Here is a 23,145-nt window from a genome sequence, read left to right as displayed (position 1 = left end):
AACTTCATCTAAAAGCACTGGTCAATGTGAGACTCTCACGTCGCTGGGGCCATTCTGGGCAGGAACTTCATCTAAAAGCACTGGTCAATGTGAGACTCTCACGTCGCTGGGACCATTCTGGGCAGGAACTTCATCTAAAAGCACTGGTCAATGTGAGACTCTCACGTCGCTGGGGCCATTCTGGGCAGGAACTTCATCTAAAAGCACTGGTCAATGTGAGACTCTCACGTCGCTGGGGCCATTCTGGGCAGGAACCTGATCTAAAAGCACTGGTCAATGTGAGACTCTCACGTCGCTGGGACCATTCTGGGCAGGAACCTCATCTAAAAGCACTGGTCAATGTGAGACTCTCACATCGCTGGGGCCATTCTGGGCAGGAACTTCATCTAAAAGCACTGGTCAATGTGAGACTCTCACGTCGCTGGGGCCATTCTGGGCAGGAACCTGATCTAAAAGCACTGGTCAATGTGAGACTCTCACGTCGCTGGGGCCATTCTGGGCAGGAACCTCATCTAAAAGCACTGGTCAATGTGAGACTCTCACGTCGCTGGGACCATTCTGGGCAGGAACCTCATCTAAAAGCACTGGTCAATGTGAGACTCTCACGTCGCTGGGGCCATTCTGGGCAGGAACCTCATCTAAAAGCACTGGTCAATGTGAGACTCTCACGTCGCTGGGGCCATTCTGGGCAGGAACCTCATCTAAAAGCACTGGTCAATGTGAGACTCTCACGTCGCTGGGGCCATTCTGGGCAGGAACCTCATCTAAAAGCACTGGTCAATGTGAGACTCTCACGTCGCTGGGACCATTCTGGGCAGGAACCTCATCTAAAAGCACTGGTCAATGTGAGACTCTCACGTCGCTGGGGCCATTCTGGGCAGGAACCTCATCTAAAAGCACTGGTCAATGTGAGACTCTCACGTCGCTGGGGCCATTCTGGGCAGGAACCTCATCTAAAAGCACTGGTCAATGTGAGACTCTCACGTCGCTGGGGCCATTCTGGGCAGGAACCTCATCTAAAAGCACTGGTCAATGTGAGACTCTCACGTCGCTGGGACCATTCTGGGCAGGAACCTCATCTAAAAGCACTGGTCAATGTGAGACTCTCACGTCGCTGGGGCCATTCTGGGCAGGAACCTGATCTAAAAGCACTGGTCAATGTGAGACTCTCACGTCGCTGGGGCCATTCTGGGCAGGAACCTCATCTAAAAGCACTGGTCAATGTGAGACTCTCACGTCGCTGGGACCATTCTGGGCAGGAACCTCATCTAAAAGCACTGGTCAATGTGAGACTCTCACGTCGCTGGGGCCATTCTGGGCAGGAACCTCATCTAAAAGCACTGGTCAATGTGAGACTCTCACGTCGCTGGGACCATTCTGGGCAGGAACTTCATCTAAAAGCACTGGTCAATGTGAGACTCTCACGTCGCTGGGGCCATTCTGGGCAGGAACTTCATCTAAAAGCACTGGTCAATGTGAGACTCTCACGTCGCTGGGGCCATTCTGGGCAGGAACCTGATCTAAAAGCACTGGTCAATGTGAGACTCTCACGTCGCTGGGACCATTCTGGGCAGGAACCTCATCTAAAAGCACTGGTCAATGTGAGACTCTCACATCGCTGGGGCCATTCTGGGCAGGAACTTCATCTAAAAGCACTGGTCAATGTGAGACTCTCACGTCGCTGGGGCCATTCTGGGCAGGAACCTGATCTAAAAGCACTGGTCAATGTGAGACTCTCACGTCGCTGGGGCCATTCTGGGCAGGAACCTCATCTAAAAGCACTGGTCAATGTGAGACTCTCACGTCGCTGGGACCATTCTGGGCAGGAACCTCATCTAAAAGCACTGGTCAATGTGAGACTCTCACGTCGCTGGGGCCATTCTGGGCAGGAACCTCATCTAAAAGCACTGGTCAATGTGAGACTCTCACGTCGCTGGGGCCATTCTGGGCAGGAACCTCATCTAAAAGCACTGGTCAATGTGAGACTCTCACGTCGCTGGGGCCATTCTGGGCAGGAACCTCATCTAAAAGCACTGGTCAATGTGAGACTCTCACGTCGCTGGGGCCATTCTGGGCAGGAACCTCATCTAAAAGCACTGGTCAATGTGAGACTCTCACGTCGCTGGGGCCATTCTGGGCAGGAACCTGATCTAAAAGCACTGGTCAATGTGAGACTCTCACGTCGCTGGGGCCATTCTGGGCAGGAACCTCATCTAAAAGCACTGGTCAATGTGAGACTCTCACGTCGCTGGGGCCATTCTGGGCAGGAACCTCATCTAAAAGCACTGGTCAATGTGAGACTCTCACGTCGCTGGGACCATTCTGGGCAGGAACCTCATCTAAAAGCACTGGTCAATGTGAGACTCTCACGTCGCTGGGGCCATTCTGGGCAGGAACCTGATCTAAAAGCACTGGTCAATGTGAGACTCTCACGTCGCTGGGGCCATTCTGGGCAGGAACCTCATCTAAAAGCACTGGTCAATGTGAGACTCTCACGTCGCTGGGACCATTCTGGGCAGGAACCTCATCTAAAAGCACTGGTCAATGTGAGACTCTCACGTCGCTGGGGCCATTCTGGGCAGGAACCTCATCTAAAAGCACTGGTCAATGTGAGACTCTCACGTCGCTGGGGCCATTCTGGGCAGGAACCTCATCTAAAAGCACTGGTCAATGTGAGACTCTCACGTCGCTGGGACCATTCTGGGCAGGAACCTCATCTAAAAGCACTGGTCAATGTGAGACTCTCACGTCGCTGGGACCATTCTGGGCAGGAACCTCATCTAAAAGCACTGGTCAATGTGAGACTCTCACGTCGCTGGGACCATTCTGGGCAGGAACCTCATCTAAAAGCACTGGTCAATGTGAGACTCTCACGTCGCTGGGGCCATTCTGGGCAGGAACCTCATCTAAAAGCACTGGTCAATGTGAGACTCTCACGTCGCTGGGGCCATTCTGGGCAGGAACCTCATCTAAAAGCACTGGTCAAACCAGAGAGGATGAAGCTACCTCTTAAAATCCGTTTGTGCTCTGTGGTTTCAGCACTGGGAGCTACTTCCGGTCACAGGATGTCAGAAATCATCCTACCTATGTATGACGCACCCAGCCCCAGTGCCCCCCGCTGGGCGATTTGTATGCTGTTGAATGGGAAGAACAAAACCGGGAGAGGGAAAGTGATTTCCTGGAGGTCTTTTCGCACCTGCTGTGAGCTCAGGCCAGTGCGCTGCATCCTGCCCTAAGTTGCCCCTTCAAAACACCAGCTCCTGCTCTGAGAGGTCTTCTCTACCTTGTCCATGGAATGTAAGCGTTACTTTCTTTTCATTTCAATATGTACCATGAAAACTTTCCACATATCCACTGAGCATGCTTCCTGTTGCCGCCAAGATACACTTCAGTGAGCTTTGCATGGGATGACGTCTTCCCAGCCTCATCTCAGCCCATCTTTCCACCTTAACCTTCCACACATAACCAACCTATTCTTTCACACCTCCACGCCTTGTTCTTGTCCTCAAGGGAAAGTCCCAGCCAACCTCCTCTGCCTGGGAAAGACCTACGTATTTTTCAGTGCCATTCCCAAACGAGATCAACCCCCACCTTGCCCCAGCGGGTCTCTCCTCTCTGCCTGAAAAACTACCCTGCCTTGTGTTTGTTGCTTTATGGAGTTATGTTTTTTATTCGTCTGTTGTGTTTCTTGGTGGAATGTGAGCATTCAGAGCTCTGTGCCTGGCCCACCATACACAGTGGTGTGTGAGTAATAGGTCCTCAGGATCCCTGTGAAGTGGAGCAAGGTTTCAGGCTTCCTTTCAAAAGAGTGAATCTTTTTGCTAGGAAAGGTCTGTTGTAATCCATGTCCGATGTCCACACACTGCAGAGACTATGCTCTGAGAGCTGGTTGTGTACCTTTGCGTGCCTGTGTGGTACCTTCACACATTTCTCAGGGCCTATCCCTGACACGACCCTGAGCGGACAGGTCCTCATTCAACCAGGACCATGATAACTCGTTACGGGATACTGAGGTGTCTCGATTCCGCCTATCATAATTATTTAACTCATTGGGCTGTGGATCAGACAGTTCTTTAAAATCTTACAAATATGTCAGTTAATTGATAAAGTCTTTACAATCACACAGAGAAATGGTTTCAGGAATCCAAGGTTGGGGGACGGGGAGAGCTATAGAGAACCAGGAAGACCCCAGTTATCTGTCTGGGTTTGTTAGTTTCCCTTCACCCTGGTCCTCCTGACATCTTCCTGCTCTGCAAGCTCTAAGGCTATTTGTCATGTGCAATGATGGTGTCAGCAGCCAAGCCACCAAAAAGCAGCTTGGGAAGGCTAAATTCAAGTTACTATGCCTTCATTTTAGACAGAGGGCTCCTTGAATCTCACCCTCTGCAGGTGCATACAAGACTGTTGTTTCCATTTTCCATTTGCCCGCTTTCTACCTCCTCCTCATGATTCTCTCTTGCCTCCATATCAGATGCTGGAGCCTGTTACTCCACACTTCCCGGGAAGCCCCCGTGGGCCTGTGCATCCAAACGAACACTCCTGCCCCCAGAGCCCATGGTGCTTGACCACAGCACCACGCATGTGTGATTTCTGTTTGCCTTTACTTCACCTGCAGAATTCCAATTGATTCTTTTTTGTTTTGTTTTTGTTTGTTTTTTTCTTTTTTTGAGATGGAGTCCCACTCCTGCCTCCTTCTGATCTTCTTCTTTTTTTTTTTCTTTTTGATACGGAGTCTTGCTCTCTCGCCCGGGCTGGAGTGCATGGTGTGATCTCGGCTCACTGCAAGCTCCGCCTCCCAGGTTCACGCCATTCTCCTGCCTCAGCCTCCCCAGTAACTGGGACTACAGGCACCTGCCACCATGCCCGGCTAAATTTTTGTATTTTTTGGTAGAGGCGGGGTTTCACCGTGTTAGCCAGGATGGTCTTGATCTCCTGACCTCATGATCCACCTGCCTCAGCCTCCCAAAGTGCTGGGATTACAGGCACAAGCCACCACACCTGGCCCCGATTTTGATTTTCCAAAATGCTTAATCTTTATCATCTTTTCACCCTTCATACCCGAGGGTGATTTGTACAAAACATTTGCTCAAGGGTGACCTTGTGGGAACCACTTCTGTTGCCTCCCATCAAGTAAAGGATGACGGGGTCCCACGGGTGAACCGGTTGTCCCATACGGGAGCGAAGGGAACACAGACTGCACACAGGTGCACCATGGCCAGAACGGAGGGAACAGTCAACACCCGCAGTCACGTTCATGTTTCCATGAACGTGAAATTCCTGAAACACGGTCATGTTTCCACAGCCTTCACTGTGTTTATCAGTGAAAGTGGATTCTTTAGAAAATAAAGTTGTCCAGAGTCCCGCAACTGGTTCCTTTCCTATAACAGGGATGAGTTAGAATTTAAATAGTGTGGAAAAGAAAGAATTACAGGATTAAGCAGCTATAAAGTTACTGCCCTTCAGGTGTTATGTAAAGGTAAACTACAAATGGTCATATAACAATTGTAATTATAGAAAAAAATGGAGTTTTCTACCCTTTGCAATAGAATAAAAAAGAAAGAAAAATCCACGATACAGCCAGTGTTATGGCTAAGCTACCTAATCAATTAGCGTATCCTAATTCGAAGGAAAAAGAACTATAGTCTATTCTAGCAAAATTTAAAACAATAATGTCTTTGAATATCTTTAGAAATCCATCCAATGTTACAAGTGACAGAAAAGTCATTACTAAGTTATTTCTGCTTTTGATTGCAAAATAGAAAAGGTAATTATTAATTCCAAAATACTTTTCATATACAAAAGTAGACTTTTTTTCCTATATGACAATTGTCAATCTAAGAAATTTAAAGCGGAAAGTAAAAACAAACTTTTTTACTTTTATGAGTTAATGGTAGTGGCCATATGTGTGCTATGCACGAGGCACTAATGTGACCTACATGTGTTGTGTACGTGTAACATGTGACACACAGCAACTCATGTGATCTCCACAATGATTCCAAGAGTTCGTGGCTACTATTATCCTCATTTTGCAGAAAATGAAACTGAGAGGCAGAGAGGAAAATTTACCCTCAGACGTACAGTGGTAGAAAGTTGGATTTATTTCCTGCCAGTCTGGTATAGAGATCCCTCTTCTGCTACTGTTACACAACTTTGCATTTATTGAAGCTTTTAAGTATGGAGAATTTTAAAGAGACACAAAATTTTAAAGAGAACAGTATAATAAGCCCATATGCCCATCATTTACAAAAATGTAGTTTGGCCACTGTCACTCATCTAGACCCCCATTTGATAACCATTTCTATATTATTTTGAAGAAAATTCCAGAAATCATATAATTTTGCCTACTGATGTTTCAGTGTGCATATCTAACATATTAGAGCTTTACTTTTAAACACAAGCAGGACATTATTAACATACTTAAATCAACAGTAATTATGTAATATCATGTAGACATTTTAAATAGTCGATGCTTTAAACTTCAGTGGTAAATCTAATGTATAAAGTTATATTTTTCCTGACTATATTTTAATGCCATATATTTCTTCTTAAGGGAAACAGTAGGACAGTGGTGACTATGAAGGGACAAAGTGTCCCCTTGAGCCCAACGCCACATCACCTAAAGGGGAGATGAACACAACACAGGAACTTACCAAGAACAAAAGGCCCCTCTCTTTCTCTTGTTCTAACTTCTTCACCATGCTCTCCCTTGCCCAGCTCTGGGAGATACCTGTACTAGGGCTCTGTACTCCCTGCCCCATGAGCCTATGTCTCTGAGATGCAAGCGGCATCTGGGAGGCCCTGGACCAGCTCTGCTGTTATCTTTCACCCCACACTACTTAAGAGGATTCTTAAAATAAAAGGAGAGCTCTCCTCAATGGAGCTTTGTTTCAGCTATTTACCATTTCTCAGAGTCTTAACAATTGTGATGCTGTAAGGCCACTATGAAGTTCTGGGTATAGAGGACAAAACTCCCTTGGTTTTGTGGTTTAAGATTATATACAGGCTGATGGTATCTACTTTTCCTATATTTCAAGGCTATGTCTGATTGTGATGATAGTTCAAAGTATGGAGGACAATAATGCCTTCTTACATAGCAAAGAATTATTATAATGATTCAGCCATTCAACATGGAAGAGAAAGAAGGAGAAGAAGAAGAGGAGGAGAAGGAGAAAGAGGGAAAGGTGGAGGAGGGAAGGGAAGGGGAGGGGAGGAAAAAGAGAGGTAGAGTCCAGGAGGAAGGAAGAAAAAAGTGGAGCAAGAAGAGAGAAACAGGGAGGGAAGGAGGAAGGGAGAGAGAGAAGGAGAGAAGAAGAAAGGAAGGAAGGAAGGAAGGAAGGAAGGAGGGAGAGAGGGAGGGAGGGAAGGAAGGAAGGAAGGAAAGAAGGAAGGAAAAAGAAGGAAGGAAAGAAGGAAGGAAGGAATCAATATTATTCCTCAAATGTCAACCAACACCTGTTCCATACCCAGGTTGCTTTTCCCTCTCAGTTCAACTTTACCTTCAAGTTTGTTGGCTGGGTAGTTTTGGATTGAGTGTCAGCCTTCAAGGTATTTCCATTTTGCCATTCCATGTTTATAAGGGTTTTTAATATATATCCTTAAGTGGGCAACACTGCACACTGGGATTTTCTTTCACTAGCTGCTTATAATCAAAGAATGTAAACTAGGAAAGGTAGGAAGCTCTTGTCAGCAGACAGTACTCATGTGATTTATCTATTTAAGAAGCAGGACAAGTACATGGCATAAAGTCAAGGATGGGGTAAGAGGTAAATGAAATGAAAGCTTTGATGTAGAAAAATTATCTGGGATTTCAAATAGATGGATATAAGAAGTAGTAAAATCAGGTATTAGGAAATGAGGAAATAAAGAAATAAACAATAAATGTCATCAGTCAGAAAACATTAAAGTAAAAATTAAGAAAACATGTATGAACAACTAAATTCATTTGTGGACTAAAGTAGAAAGTATTAGATTTTCTGAGAAGTTTTTCTTCCTATAAGGAGGATTTCAAACATATACTATTCCTGCTTATATGGTGTCAAATTAGGTCATTTTAGTGAATCCACCACGAAACACTAGTTAGACGTTGCATACATACCCTGGTTGCCTGGTTCACAGCTTTATGCATTGTTGATTTGTTGCTATTGCTTTATTTTCTTGCATATCAAAGTTGCTTTGGTAATACGCATCATCTCCAAGACAACCAAGTGAACCAACTCCAACAAACTATTTGGAGTTAAAAATCTGGAGGAGTAAAGGCATTCACCTGCCCATTCCATATAAGACAGAAATCAGGAGCTGAGGCTATGGGGTGCCTTTTAAACCAAACTAAACTTCTTCTATCTGCCCTTGTGCACATTATATAATGCTCTGCCTCAGGTCTCTCCTGCTCAAAATGGGGATGATAATGTTTCCTTCCCTAGTGTTATTTTAAGGAGGAAGTCAGGTAACATACGTCAGCTTCGTAGGACAAGGCTGCAGTGCAGAAGTGTGTGCAGGGTGACCACGTGCATGCAGCATTGCAGCAGGGTTAGACCCCATCAGGAGGTGGAAAGGAAGCTTCAACCAAACAAACCATAACGTGAGAGGCATCCAGAGCTTTGTGATCTAAAGCCCAGAACCCCAAACACAAAATTTCATCATAAAATATTGTAATTTAAGTCTCCTCAAAGATTTCTAATTCCTTCATTTAGTTGATGAAGTGGCCGAGGTTTAGAGAAGGCTGGTGGCTTGCCCAGGTGCCGCCACAGGGGAAACACTAGGTTTTCCATCTTTTGATGTGGGCTGTTTTATGCCAAATGTACACAACCATGGTGATATGGTTGGCTGTGTCCCCACCCAAATCTCCTCTTGAATTGTAGTTCTCATAATCCCCACATGTCATGGGATGGACCTGGTGGGAGGTAATTGAATCATGGGGGTGGTTACCCCATGCTGTTCTCATGTTAGTGAGTAAATTCTCATGATATCTGATGGTTTTATTAGGGGCTTTTTCCCCTTTGCTCAGCACTTCTCCTTCCTGTGAAGAAGATACTTTTCTTCGGCTTTGCCTTCTGCCATGATTGTAAGTTTCCTGAGACCTTCCCAGCCATGCATAACTGTGAGTCAATTAAACCTCTTTTCTTTATAAATTATCGGGTATTTCTTCATGGCAGTGTGAGAATGAACTAATGCACGTGGCATGATTTTTCATGTCATAACTAGTAATAGTGTGGGGCAAATGACTTTTGTTTTCTTTTTAATAAAATTGTTGGTAATATGTACAGAAGTGGGAGGAGTAAATGCCTGTGTCTTCCTGATTGATTATAAAATTATTTCCAACTAGCTCGTGCAAGTGGTCAACAACTGAGGCCAAAATGTATTGCTTTATAGAGATTTAGCAGACTTATATTAATGATCCAATTTCCTTGAATGGGGTGAACTTGTTAACTTGCATATTTAGAAAAACTATAATCAAATATTGAAAATACTGTCATAGGAAATAGAAATTAGCCCATAGAACCTAGAACATGTTCTGAACATAGTAGATCCTTAACATATATCCATTACATTGAATTGAATTAGACATAGTCTGTATCTCTCCAGAGGCTGAAAGTAAGAACAACAGGTGCCTATTATAAAACTGAATAATATTCAAACCCTTGACACAATCCAACAATGGAATGAGCTGCCTTGTTGAGTTGTAAGCTATCTATTCCTGGAAATATTCAAGAAGCAGTAAAAAGGCTTCTTTTTAGGGGTAGGTGGCATGGGGCAGAAATGCTTCTGTCGTGCACTCTGGAGTTTAGTATAACGGACACAGTCCTAGCTTTCTTTAATGGTAGTGGATCTCGAAATTCTCAGAGTTACACATCAGAAACAGTAATAGTCACTGTATCAAATTGCTTATACTGAGATTTCATTTTTAAAGTAAATACATTATACTTTTCATACCGTGTATCAGAGACTCAATATAAGTGTGGATTCTGCAACTAAAAGGTGGACTTCTAAAAAGCTGGGTCATGTTCTATCATTTGCATGTCACCACTGCCTCACACAGTGTATTGCACATAGTAGGTGCTTCATACATTGATTTTATATACGAACAAAAGAACAAAAAAGTGTCAGATTTTTAGCTGAGTTTATGAGAATTTAGAAGATATTTTGAAATACATTTTTAGCCTTTACAAAACTAAATTTGTGCTATGAGATTAGTTTTCTCTTAAGGTTGAATTTATAACACTTCTATGTGTAATGGCAGACCATTCAAACATTGGATGGTTAGCTGTGTTTTCAATAGCAGAGGATATGCAGTGATATGACCACACATGAAATGCAGCAGGATTGTAAAGATATTACCCTTCTCAAAAGTATCAAAATGTACAAGTCTTGAATCAAGAAATTCTACTGTGAATTTATCTTAAGAAAATCATTAACAGTGTGAAAGGTTTTAGGTGAAGAATAGTTATTAAAACCGTGTTTATAAGGCAAAAGTTTAAAAATCCAACTTATGAAATTACAATAGAGAATTGATGAAGTATATTTCAGTATATCCATAATACTGTAGAATTCTGTATATCCATATAATCAATTATTCCATAATCCATTATTATGTATATCCATAATAATAGTAGAATGCTAGACAAGGTAACAGAACAAAATAAGGTAACAGAAAAGTAGTTCTTCAGGCTAGGTGCAGTGGTTCACACCTGTAATCTCAGCACTTTGGGAAACCAAGGTGGGCAGATCACTTGAGGTCAGGAATTCGAGACCAGAATAGAAAAATAGAAAAATTAGCCAGGTGTGGTGGCATGTGCCAGTTACCCTAGCTACTTGGGAGGCTGAGGCAGAAGAATACCTTGAACCTGGAAGGCAGAGGTTGTGGTGAGCCAAGATTGTGCCACTGCACTCCAGCCTGGGTGACAGAGTCAGAGTCCACCCCACCCCCCCCAAAAAAGTAGCTTTTCTTACAGAAAGATACATGTGATGCTTAAAGGGAAAAAGGAGTAAAGAACAAATGGTAGTTTGACTCACATTAATTTAAAATCTTAATGAAGACTGTCAAAGAAATCAGTCTTGAATTTTAAATCAACATACTAATGGTGGTTGTCACCAAATTTTTGAATTTCCAGTGCTTTAAAAAATTGTGTTATCTATTATTTTAATATTCCAATTTTTCTACAATGGACATACGCTAATTATGTAAAGAAAATAGAAGTTTAAAAACTTGGTCTCTCTGGCAGTTTGATGTTAATGCAAAGAATGACATTGAGAGGATAAGTTGCTAAAGATACTGACACCAAAAGTAAGAGAGTACAGAGATGATGCCTTGAAAAGTATAATTTTTGAACAATTAAAAATTAGTTGTGTAGCAAATAGAGGACATTGGGTCCAACAGATTGGTTTACTTCTCAGTCTTGCTGGAAATTAAATTTGTAGCATTTCTCAATTCCACTCACTCTTAATTGGAAGAGAAAGTGAAGGTCACAGAAGCTGAGAGTCTGCCTCAACGTCCCCAGGCAGTCAGGGCTGCCCAGACCTCGAACCTACACGTGGTCAGTCAATGCCACTCTTTCATGCAGCTGAAAATTTACACAGTTACGTCTAAGATAGATTTCAAATGATTCCCAAAGATGTGCGTCCATGGAAAAAGGAAACTACATCCTCAAAATGGGGCTTTGATTGGCGGTAAGCTCTGAAGTCCGTGCACCTCTGGCTACCCGTCCGACCTCCCTCTGCCTCAGTTTCCTCATGTCTAAAAGGGATGGTGGCAACTTTCTCACAGGGTACTGAAGGGCTTAAAGAGAGCCAACCGTGTCTACAATGTGGCCTCACTCAGGCTCAAGTGAAAGAGTAGGAGTGGGAGGACTTTGAAATTCAGAAAACACCACGTAAGCATAACAAGAGAAGAATTAGGAAATTAAACATAACTATATTTTTTGGATCAAGTTCTCTGCTTGGTTCAGTTCATTTATGAAATATTTAGATGATAGGCAATGTTCTCATCAGTAGAAAGATATAAGAAAAAGTAATAGTTGATGTATGAATTTAACAAGTATAGGTAATTGACTGGACAAGGGCATACAACGGAAGCATGTAAGCATTAAAAACAGCAAGAAATTACTGGTACAAAAGAACCCAATTGCCCGAATTCTATATCAGCCATTGCCTTGTGAGTTCTGTTTGTTTTCAGTTACCTCCTTTACATTCCTAATACAGTGGTAAAGTCCCATTGCAATTCACATACCACACGCTGTGATTCCTCAAATGTCGACGTGGATTGGACAAAGGTCCAGGCAACAGCCGCACACACCTCGTCCTTGGCTACAGCCTCCGCATGACCCGCCCTGCATGTCAGAGAGGAGGAAGAAATGGTAAATGGAACTGAGACTCTTTTCTCTTGAGTTACTGGGAATGGATGGTTTTCCTACATCTTGGGCTAGTCTCATTAAAGTATTGAAGGCCCTACACACACACAGAGCCACACTTGCTGAAATTTATCTAAGGAGTGGCCTTAGATAAATTAGATACACTCCTACTGTTTCTCCTCAAAGTTGTAATTTTTGTTTTGTTTTGAGATGGAGTCTTGCTGTGTCACCAGGCTGGAGTGCAGTGGCGGCATCTTGGTTCACTGGAACTTCCACCTCCCAGATTCAAGCGATTCTCCTGCCTCAGTCTCCCGAGTAGCTGGGACTATGGGCATGGGCCAGCACACCCCATTAATTTTTTGTATTTTAGTGGAGATGGGATTTCACCATGTGCCATCTTGGCCAGGGGCCAGGGTGGTCTTGATCTCCTGACCTCGTGATCTGCCCACCTCAGCCTCCCAAAGTACTGGGATTACAGGCATCAGCCACCGCACCCGGCCAAAGTTGCACTTCTTTTAAAATAAAGGTCTGTCTTTTAATAAAAATGAAAGAACAAAGTCAGTTGTGTGAAACTTGAGAGAGTCCCTAAATCTCCGTCCTCCCTACAAAGACGCCTAACCCAGGGAGATGAGCTGGAGGTGAGCTCCAGGCCCAAAAGGCTGCTTGTCAGGCAGTGATTGAAGTTGCAAGAGAAGGTTCTGGACTTAGGGGTGCACCGTGAATTGCATTATGGCAAAGTATGCAAGTTCAATAAGGACCTCACACACAGCTTGCCTATCTAAGGCCGTATCAGGACTAATGCCACAGTGAAAAATAATAGGTGTTTAAAAAATAGAAGTAAAGAACCATGCGCAGACCAGGAAGTTTCCCGTATTTCCTATTTTCTAGGTTCACATGGAAAACTGGGGTGGTGGAAGAAAAGGACAATAATTCCTTTGGAACATTAATTCAACTTTTTCTACCCACTAACCATATTCGTTCCAATTTTAGCAGTTCTGTGGGAGGAAAAATGAAACATGAAATTCTTCTATGCTTTCAACTTTGCATATTTCTTTACCTCTACCTGGAATGCCCTCCCCTTTCTGGGTCTTCCCAATCCTGCCTAGAAGCCATACTTTCTATTTTGTGACACGTTCCTGGTGAGAGAGGAGCAGGGATCTTCATGGTAAGATCAGCACACATGTCAATCACTCCCATTACCGACTATCTAGCTGAGAAGCTACACGCTAGGTCAGACACTGCAGGTTCAGTATCTCTCTTAATCCTCAAAGTTAGCATTATTATTTCCCTGCACGTCGGTTCAAGATGCTGCCTAACTCCTGGAGACACAGAGCTAGAGCATGCCTAGCAGGGGTTCAAAACCAGCTCTTCCCAACTCAAGGGTGCTTTCTGCTGCTCCAGGCTGACCTCCAGTTTCTCAGGCCCTCCAATACTCCAATTCTTTGTTCTTTCTTCATTCTCCTCCTCCTCCTCCTCCTCCTCCTCCTCCTTCTCCTCCTCCTCCTCCTCCTTCTCCTCCTCCTCCTCCTCCTTCTTTCTTCTCCTTCTTTCTTCTCCTTCTTCTTTCTTCTTCTTCTTCTTTTTTTTTTAAGACGGACTCTCACTCTGTCACCCAGGCTGGAGTGCAGTGGCGTGATCTCATCTCACTGCAACCTCCGCCTCCCAGATTCGAGTGATACTCCTGCCTCAGCCTCATGAGTAGCTGGGACTACAGGCACATGCCACCACATCCGGCTAATTTTTGTATTTTTAGTAGAGATGGGGTGTCACCATGTTGGTCAGGCTGGTCTCGAACTCCTGACCTTGTGATCCACCCACCTCGACCTCCCAAAGTGCTGGGATTACAGGTGTGGGATTACTGTGCCTGGCCTGTTCTTCATTCTTCTAAAAGGAAACATTTAGCATTTGTGACATGCTTTGGCTCACACACAGAAACTTTCTCTTTTGCAGATAGAATTGATGACTCTCCCAGGACAATGTCATTCATTACTAAAATGTGGAGAGCATCTTAGATCATTTAAAATCAAATGAAATATATATACGCTTTTAAAAGAAGTAATGCAGATATCAAGTTTCCAATGATTTCTAACAAATTGAAAAAAATAAAACATAGAACCCATTAGAAAACTTTTATGAGAATATCTGGTCTTGGGATTTTACTTGACGACTGAAAATGACAATAAATTTAGTTTCTACTCGGGTTAAAGTGTGCTTGCCTATTGTGAGTCAAGAATAAATGGTCTAATGGGTTTAAGTGGCCCCACATAGTTTGCTACGCTTGGGCACAGCAGGAGAGATCATTTGCGGCCAAGAGTGCCAGCAACACATCTACCTAAAGTGCCAGGCATTGGATTTGGAGAACTTCACCAGGCCATGGCAGGCTTCCCTCCCCACCCACCTGCACTTGGAAGGCCACCTGCAGAAGGCAGGAAGGATGCACAAAATCCCGAAGGCAGGGAGTGGAAGAGACTTAGTGTCAAAGCAATGTCGCTAAGTTCTATGTCCCATTCTGTTATCATCACCTAAGAGAGGGAGACACAGATACACACACACACACACACACACACACAGAGACACACACATATACACACACACACATAGATTTCATCTAAAATTGCCATTGCTTTGAGGTCAAGGCGGGCGGATCACCTGAGGTCGGGAGTTCGAGACCAGCCTGACCAACATGGAGAAACCCCGTCTCTACTAAAAATGGAAAATTAGCCAGGCATGGTGGCGCATGCCTGTAATCCCAGCTACTCCGGATGCTGAGGCAGGAGAATCGCTTGAACCTGGGAGGCAGAGGTTGCAGTGAGCGGAGATTGCGCCTTTGCACTCCAACCTGGGCAACAAGAGCGAAACTCCATCTATAAAAAAAAGAAGAAGAAAAAACAAAAACAAAAACATCCTTTTTAAAAATTCAGATAATCCTCAAGTAACTTATAAGACTTTAGGTATTAAATGTTTAAGTATTGAAAAAATTGACTGTACAAAGTTATTTAACATCAGGACCATCATCTTTTTAACATTTTGTTAAGCATCACCAGCATTCTGGTGCAAAATTCTGGACGTAAGACTTGTTCAAATGCTCCAAAGTAAGTGATTTACAGAAAATTAACTAGCGTGAGTCAGTCCCAGTGTTTTTAAAAAAATAAATCATTGAAGAAATATAAATACTGTGTTTACTGAAGATGGGAAAGTGGCAATTTCAGGAGCACAGAGTGACTTTCTCATTTGCAAAATGAGGATAATGGATTAGATCATCTTTAAGAGTCTCCTTTTGACCTCTGAAATCCAGCTTTATTTCTCAGTAAGAGCTTGGTCTTTTAAATTCATATGGATATTCTAGTTAATTAATAGTTATTTCACATAGTCTTTTAGACGAAGTTGTAGTTATTTCTGTGTTGGTATCACCACGTTTTTGGCAGAAGAGAAGCACTCGCCTTTCCATGGAAATTGTAATAGCAATGAAACTCAAACTCTATTAAGCCCAACTAACTCTACAGCTCAGTCTGAAATTTGGAATTTAACCTACTGGAGATTTAAATAGAGTAATAGCTAAACACAAGGGCTGACATTAAGAACTCTCTGGTGGGGTACACAGATCATTCTAGAATATTTACTCGCCCCCTTTTTTGGCTTCTTCAAACAGACATCAGATTTATCCCTAGATAGATCATCTGGTCTCATTTGCTGATACCCTATAGTTCATTTCTAGAGACAGGGAAGATATATTGATAATGACCTAAACATACAGACTATGTGCTAAGTACTAAATATGAATTGTCATTTGATTCTCATGACCAGGTAGATACATGACAACATCAGTTTCACAGATCACAGAAATGAGGCCCTGGGAAGGTACATCACTGGTCTGACATCACCTAGTTTGTCAATAGTAGGGTTTGATTGGAATCCTGACCATCTAATTTCTCAGCAAGCACTCTTAAAATACCACACTCAAACCTCAATGCAACTAAAATGAACTTTTAAAAAATTAGATCATCATATGCCCAGACAGAGCAAAGTATTGGGAAGAATTGAGCAAAGTGTTTCTTATTATCTGGGTCCTCCACGCCCATGAGAAGAGCAGGGCGAGCACCAGTCTTATGTGCAGTTTACCTGGAAATGTGTCGTAAACGTAAAATACACACAAGATTTGATCACAGCATGAAAACAATGTAAAACGTCTCATTAATCATTATGTATTGATTGCTTGTTGATATTATAATATTTAGGTTAGATAGCGATATTATTAAAATTAATTCCATCTGGTTCTTTAAATTATGTTTAACATTTACTGGAAAATGTAATATCACATATGTAGTTCTTCCACTTGCATTATATTTATACTAGACAGTGCTGATCTAGAGTATCAGTTATTAGGTTAATTTCACAATGAGTTACACTTTGGATTTTTATCAGACTAGAGCCACATACACATGTTCAGCTTGAACACCTCCTTGCTAGAGAACAATATAACCCATTCAATTCAGTCTCAGGAATGCCAGGCTTATATTCTTCGATAGCTTCTTAACTCAAAGCTACTTAATAATAAAAGTTATTTTCTCCAAGATAATTATCATTATAAAAATGTTCTACCCTTCAATATAAGCCACAGGCTTGCATATTAAGTAGCTTTTCTCCAGGCTTCTGTGGCTCATGATGTCAGCGGTAGGTCAAGATTCCTTATCACCAAACAGAGCCCATGATGACACTTGTCTGGGCAGACAGAAATTTCCGCTGACAGCAGAGTAAGACTGAAGACCACAGAGGGTGGTGCCTGTCTCTTAACCTTGAGAAAATCCCAATAGGTGGCCCTGTCTGGCTAAGGTGGGACTATCCTCTATTAATCACACTGCCATATACTTTGAAGCTTTATTGCATGTTGGCCAAAAAGCTTTATTTAAATGCACCCAAGCTTACTTATTTACAATTTTTAGGCTTTTACTATTTTACCTCATACTTCAAGCATGGTAGTAGTATAGTGGTTCATACTCTTAATTAAAAACAATTTTTAATTAGCTGATTATCATTTTTCAGGCCTGTCTAGTTTCACATAGTGAGCTAATTTTTACAAATATCTTATAGAAAAGTTGGGCTTACATAAAAAAATCCGCAAATATGTAAGCATAAAGCAATACCTATGATAACAATAATGGAAAAACATAACAACCTGCCAATTGCTGTGTTAACTTGAACAGTCTTCCTTCCATACGACTGAAATAAGAAGAGCCCTTGTACCACTGCTTGATGTTCTGCAAACAAATGTAACTCCCCCTCACTGGTACCACCCATGGAATAAAAACAGGCTAAGTGGAATAGAACCAAAATCCTCTATCTAAATGGGGTGAGTGCACGACTGATACTTTAAAGCACTTGATATCTGAGACATTAGGTGAGTTTCTTAGTATTGTCTGAAGAGACTATTTTAAGTGATTTAGATGTGGATCCAATTAATAGCCACAGTCAGAAATCCCCAAACTCCAGCTCACCTGTGTCACGGTATAAACAGGACTTCACTTCAGCCCTGACTGCAAGGGCAGGTTCCCGGGAGGCAGATCCCAGGAGGTGGAGGAAGGAGAGGAGTGTGTGCTGAGAAGAAATCTGCTCCCTGGGGAGGACCTCCCCATGGCAGGGCTGGGATCCCCAGTGGGAGTCCCGGTATTTACGTTCTGACACTGGCCTTGGCAACTCGGCATCACAACGCTGCCACACGAGCTCATGATGTCAGCCACACAGCCACAAATTGCAGGACACAGGCAGAGAAGCCATAGAGAAAGTCAGAATTTCTCGTTTCAAGTCTAGAACCTTGTCTTGGAACTGTGCTCTGTATATCTGAGGGCCCCATGGTCACCCTCAGCCTCTGATGGAGCAAGTGTTTATCTGCAAGGAGAGGGAGCTAGAAAAGGCCCAGAGCCCTGGCTTCCACTTCCGTCTGAGGAGCGAGGCCTTTGTCTGCTTTTGTTTCTAAAAAGGTTCTTTATTCGGGCAAGTCTGAAGTCGCTGGGTGACCTCATCTCGAAGGCTAGGGTGCTTTATCACATGCTGTGTAGTAGCAAGAACATGTTACACTCATGCAGTTTGTATAATTAAAGGACTTACATTTTAAGGAAATACAACACTGGTGTGTTTATCACATGCTATGTAATAGCAAGAACATGTTACACTCATGCAGTCTGTATGATTAAAGGACTTACATTTTAAGGAAATACAACACTGGTGTGGGCATAAAGATAACAATGAAGAGAGTCATTAAAACGTAATTGCTCATCACATGTGCCAGCCAAGTGGAAGAACTACAGGCTAAAACGACAGCATTTTGTTAGCGTCCATGCTCCCAGTCCACACACACCCACATGCTCTGACATAGAGGCAGGAAAAGAACATGGTTTAAAGATGCGGTTCCTGGACCTGGCTGCATATTCCAATTACCTGGGGCCTCTGAAAAAGCACTGACCCCTGCCTACAGACACACTGATCCAGTGGGTCTGGGGTGAGGTCCAGGCATCAGTAGTTTTTTGAAGGCCCCCCGGTGATCCTGATGTGCAGCCAGGGCTGAGAAACACTGGCTCAAAAGAAATGCCCAGAACTAGCAAAAGAATGTCCAGATTTAAATTACTATTCTGCTAGTTCTTAGCTGTATGAACTTCACAGCACAACCACTTCCTCCATTAGAGAAAGAGGAAAAAGATAAAACATTGACAACACCAGCCCACTCGCCTTCTAGGGCCGTTATAAAAATCAATTTAGATTATGTAAGGAGAAGGCTAGGCAAAAAATGAAACTCACTACAAATTATGCTTTTACTTAAGGAAGAACCCAGAGCAACATGAAACTCTCCTAGGCTGAGAACCCTGAGACAAGGCACAGAAGCAGGGTAAGAAGCAAGAATGATGAAAAAAATCAGAAAAAAGGGTTGTGATTCTGGGTTTTAGCTACACGGCCACGGTACAGCCTTCCTGCCTCCTGACTATGAAATCAGTGATTTCTGATTTGAGCTTAAATCTCTGTATGATATAAAATGAAAATGTTCTGGGTTCAGGACAATTAGCTAGATAAGCCCACGATTTTACAGGTTGGAGCTGGAACTGAAGCCCCATGCCCATGACTTCAGAAGAAGATTTAATCTAGAGGCCTTTACTCCCCGCGGAAATGGAAGAGGTGACTCTTGGGGATGGGAGGCAGGAGACTGGCCCACAGGACAGTGTTCAGGTCTTTGTCCTGAAGGAGCTAATCACACAAACTGGAAGGTGAAAATCAAAAGCGACATACTTGCTAATGGGACAAACAAGAGGAAGCTGCTCTGTTCTGAGGAGACGGGGTGCGTGATGGGTTCTGAGTCCTGGTGCCCCGGCCTGTGTGGAAGGTCGGGTTCTGCACAGCCGAGGCTGGGTGCCATTGCAGGTGGACAGCAGCCTCCATTGCCACGTGCAGCTGCCGAGCCAGCCTGGTTCCCCGACCCACACACCCTGTGCCCCCAGGCACCAGCTCTTGTACTAGAAGAGCCCACAGGACCAGGTCTGAAAAGAATCTAAAAGTCACTGTCTCACAGAGTATTTGATAATTTTTAGTATTTCTATTCGCAGCCTCGCTTTCTCCGGAGCATCTCACGAGATGTGAGAGTGTGATTCTAAGAGTGCAGAGGAGGGCTCAATAGCCCGCAGGTGCAGGGCGGGGCAGGTGGCTGTGCTCTGGGCTGAAAGGAGCGGATAGGGCTGCCCATCCAGGGCGCTGCTCTCTGAGCCTGGGCCTCAGCTGTGTGGGCTCTGCTTCCCTCTGTTGGTGTGCAGCGGGAAGGAATCTTCCCAGGCAAAAGGGGCAGAGAGCAGGGCAGGTGGAAGCTCTGCTGTCCTCAGATGTGAGAATTCCTGCAGAGTGACTGGGGGCAGGTGCAGGGGCCTGCAGCTCTGGGGATGGTGGCTTAGGAAAGACTGAAGACTGCCCTGCACAGCCTCTCCTGAAGCTGAGTCGGTGCTGCACAGGCTGGCCTGCTGCCTCCTTGGTTTGGGATAAAAATTCTACTCCCAAACCTTACATGAAAACAAACCTGAAACTGGAGAAAAAGTCCTTGTGAAATGCACAAAAGACTTAATGCTTGGCTATGGAAAGAAATGTTGGGAAAATTCCCCACTTTGATTTCCTTTGCTATTTTTTATTTTCTTGTGGATGTAAGGACTCCATGTTGCCCTCAGCAGTGACATGGTTTCTGGACAGGACACTGCAAACCCAGAGGCGGCTCGTCAGCGCGCGGTTACAGCCTCCCTACCCTGTCGGGGCTCAGCTTGGGGCCCTGCCAGGACAGGTGCACAGACATAGCCGTCTGTGTGGCCCTCATGGTCCCAGCCTGGGGAAGCCACATTGAGAACACTGTGCTCAAGTCACACAGAGAGCAAAGTTTATGTTTGTAAATTTAAAAAAGACAAAGTGGTTCTACATCCCAATATCACAAGCAAGTTTGCTTCCACGAAATCAGACGTATTGGATAAATTGTATCTGACAAACTATTCTCCCTAGTTCATTTTAACCCCAAGACTGTACACAGAGCAATCAGAAAGACATTTGGGATAAGGAGAGTGGGATAGGAGAGGAACGGATCTGTGGAAATTGGTGAGATATGGAACCAGGGCACGCTCTTTTCCCTGAAACACACTCTGCAAAAGAACATTTTCCTCTGTCTTGCATGTTTCTGTTTCATTTGCAAATTCTGCTTACAGAGTAAATCTGAAGTCATAGAGGCAGGATCAAGAAGATAGAGGCTCTAGATTTGGGTCCAAGACAGCCACCCTGGAGGCATCCGGAGCTGGAGGATCCCAGCTTAGCAGCTCCAGGAGCCAGAGGATCCCAGCTTAGTGGTTCCGGGAGCCAGAGGATCCCAGCTTAGTGGTTCCGGGAGGTGAAGCCTCAAAAGCGCCATTGGCATCAGGTGCCACCGGCCTCGTGGGGCATTTACTATGGCAGCTGTGTCCGTCTTCTCTGTAACCCAAAGGGCTGAGGAATAAGAACAAGAACAAGAACAGCACCGAGGAGGGAAAGAAAATACCTGTGTCTTCTTAGGGGAGCCTGCCAAGTGCACTAAGGAAAAAGGAAGGGTGAGGGTTTCAGAGCTCTATCCCCAGCGCTCAGGTACTGCAGATAGAGAGAGGACCTCATTCCCCATTCCCCCCCAGACTGTGCTCCCGTGAGGACAGAGCGCCCTCGGTTAGAGGCAGGTCTGCAGGAGCAGGGCGTGGAGGGTGACAGTGAGCACTGCTCCTACACAGGTGGAGCAGGGCTTCCTTCGGAGCTAAGGAGGTGGAGCTTAGAAGGACGAAGGCTTCCAGGTGAGGGGCCTGAGGGGGTCCCTGGGGAACAAAACACACCCTCAAGGAAGTAGTAACTGGTATAAGATGGTGTGTCTGTGTCCCTTAGGTGGGCAGGGCCAAAGCTTCTGCTTGAGGCTGCCCTGGCCCTCCCGGGAAGCATCTGCCCCTCGGCCTGGGGCAGGAGGTGGACACCAACCCCCAGGCACAAGACCGGCCCCCTCTCTCCTTCCGGCTCCTCTGGAGTCAGACAGTTTTGAAAATGCACAAAGCAGAAGGAAAGATGTGGGACGAGATCCTTGGAAGGAACTCAGGCTTGTTCATGCCCAGTTCCAAGAATGCCAGCCTGCTCCATGCTTGGCATGCCTCTGAAGGATGCTTCTGGATAGCATCGGCCATGGGAAGGCAATGGTCACCAGCATGGGGGGCAGGACAGGTCCCCCCGCTTTCAGTGTAATTGGATGGTCATGCTTTAAAAAGTAGTGGCAAGAATACAGAGAAGAGTAAAGAGGAAGAGAAAAAAATAAAAACCAATCTGGGTTCTGTAAGATATCTTCTTCTGTCAGTGGAAAATATTAAATTACAGTGACAGCTCAGACCCTGAGGAATGAGGAAGATGAGAACGGCCGAGAGACAAGCATGGTTGGGCACAGGTGACAGTGAGCGACTCACGGGTGGTGCCCCAGTCACTTGACTAGACTTAGAAAGCAACTGGCCATCCGAGGGGAGCCCTGTGGTAAGGGGAGCCCCTGGCATCCTCTCAGCTTATGCCAGGCCCCCAGCACAACAAAAGCCTGGTTGTCCTTGTTGCATATCTTAGGATGGTTTCAATTTAGAAAGAATGGGGGAAGAGAGTTGGCAGGGACTGAGATCAGATGAATTTTGACTTGAGCTCAGCACAGCATCACCCAGAAGCCGCGTCTGATGCCCATGCCTGATGCAGTTCATCTGAGGCCAGGCAGCCCAGCAAGGCTCAGCTGAAGCCACTGAACACATGCTGGAGACTGCATTGCCATTCGAGACGTGAACGGAAGGAGGAAAGAGAAGGGAGACGGCGAAGTCGAAATTACCTCATTCTACACGAGACCAAAACCAAGTTAAATCTGCTTCACTTTCTGCCTGTTCTTTTTCCTGGGGAGGCTGAGGGTATCTAAGTCACATGTCACTAGGAATAAACATTCAGCCCATTAATACTCAAGTGTCATCTGATGCTCATTTTACTGTTTATCTTGTAGAAGAAATCAATTATTAAGTATCTGTTGAAAGCAATAGTGTGTGCAAAGCCTTGGGCAGGGTACTGCAGAAGACATTATATTACATTATATTATACAATAGTCCCTGTCCTCAAGAAGCTAACATTCCGGACAGAGAAGCATTCAGTGTGCATAAATGAGATCAATAATGTGCACTTAAAAGTGATGTTCTTTTTTTTTAGGTGATGATCTCCCCTTCAATCTAGGTATTCAGGCAGAGACCGGATCAGCAGGTGAACACCAGGAAAG

The 23,145-nt window shown here is 44.4% G+C and overlaps 1 protein-coding gene across 9 annotated transcripts in view; it reads right to left on the bottom strand.

The window, feature by feature from the left end:
• The window catches only part of MYT1L (myelin transcription factor 1 like), a 542,339-nt gene that overhangs the window by 482,666 nt on the left and 36,528 nt on the right, over positions 1–23,145 (bottom strand). For all 9 annotated transcript variants that reach the window (XM_030921195.1, XM_030921201.1, XM_030921198.1 and 6 more), the window contains one exon: positions 12,224–12,323. The gene's annotated coding sequence lies outside the window, so the exon portion shown is untranslated. The remainder of the gene's footprint in view (positions 1–12,223; positions 12,324–23,145) is intronic.

Source organism: Rhinopithecus roxellana, chromosome 17, assembly GCF_007565055.1.
Source record: "Rhinopithecus roxellana isolate Shanxi Qingling chromosome 17, ASM756505v1, whole genome shotgun sequence".
NCBI classification, from domain to species: domain Eukaryota; kingdom Metazoa; phylum Chordata; class Mammalia; order Primates; family Cercopithecidae; genus Rhinopithecus; species Rhinopithecus roxellana.
This window is presented reverse-complemented; position numbering and strand designations above follow the sequence as displayed.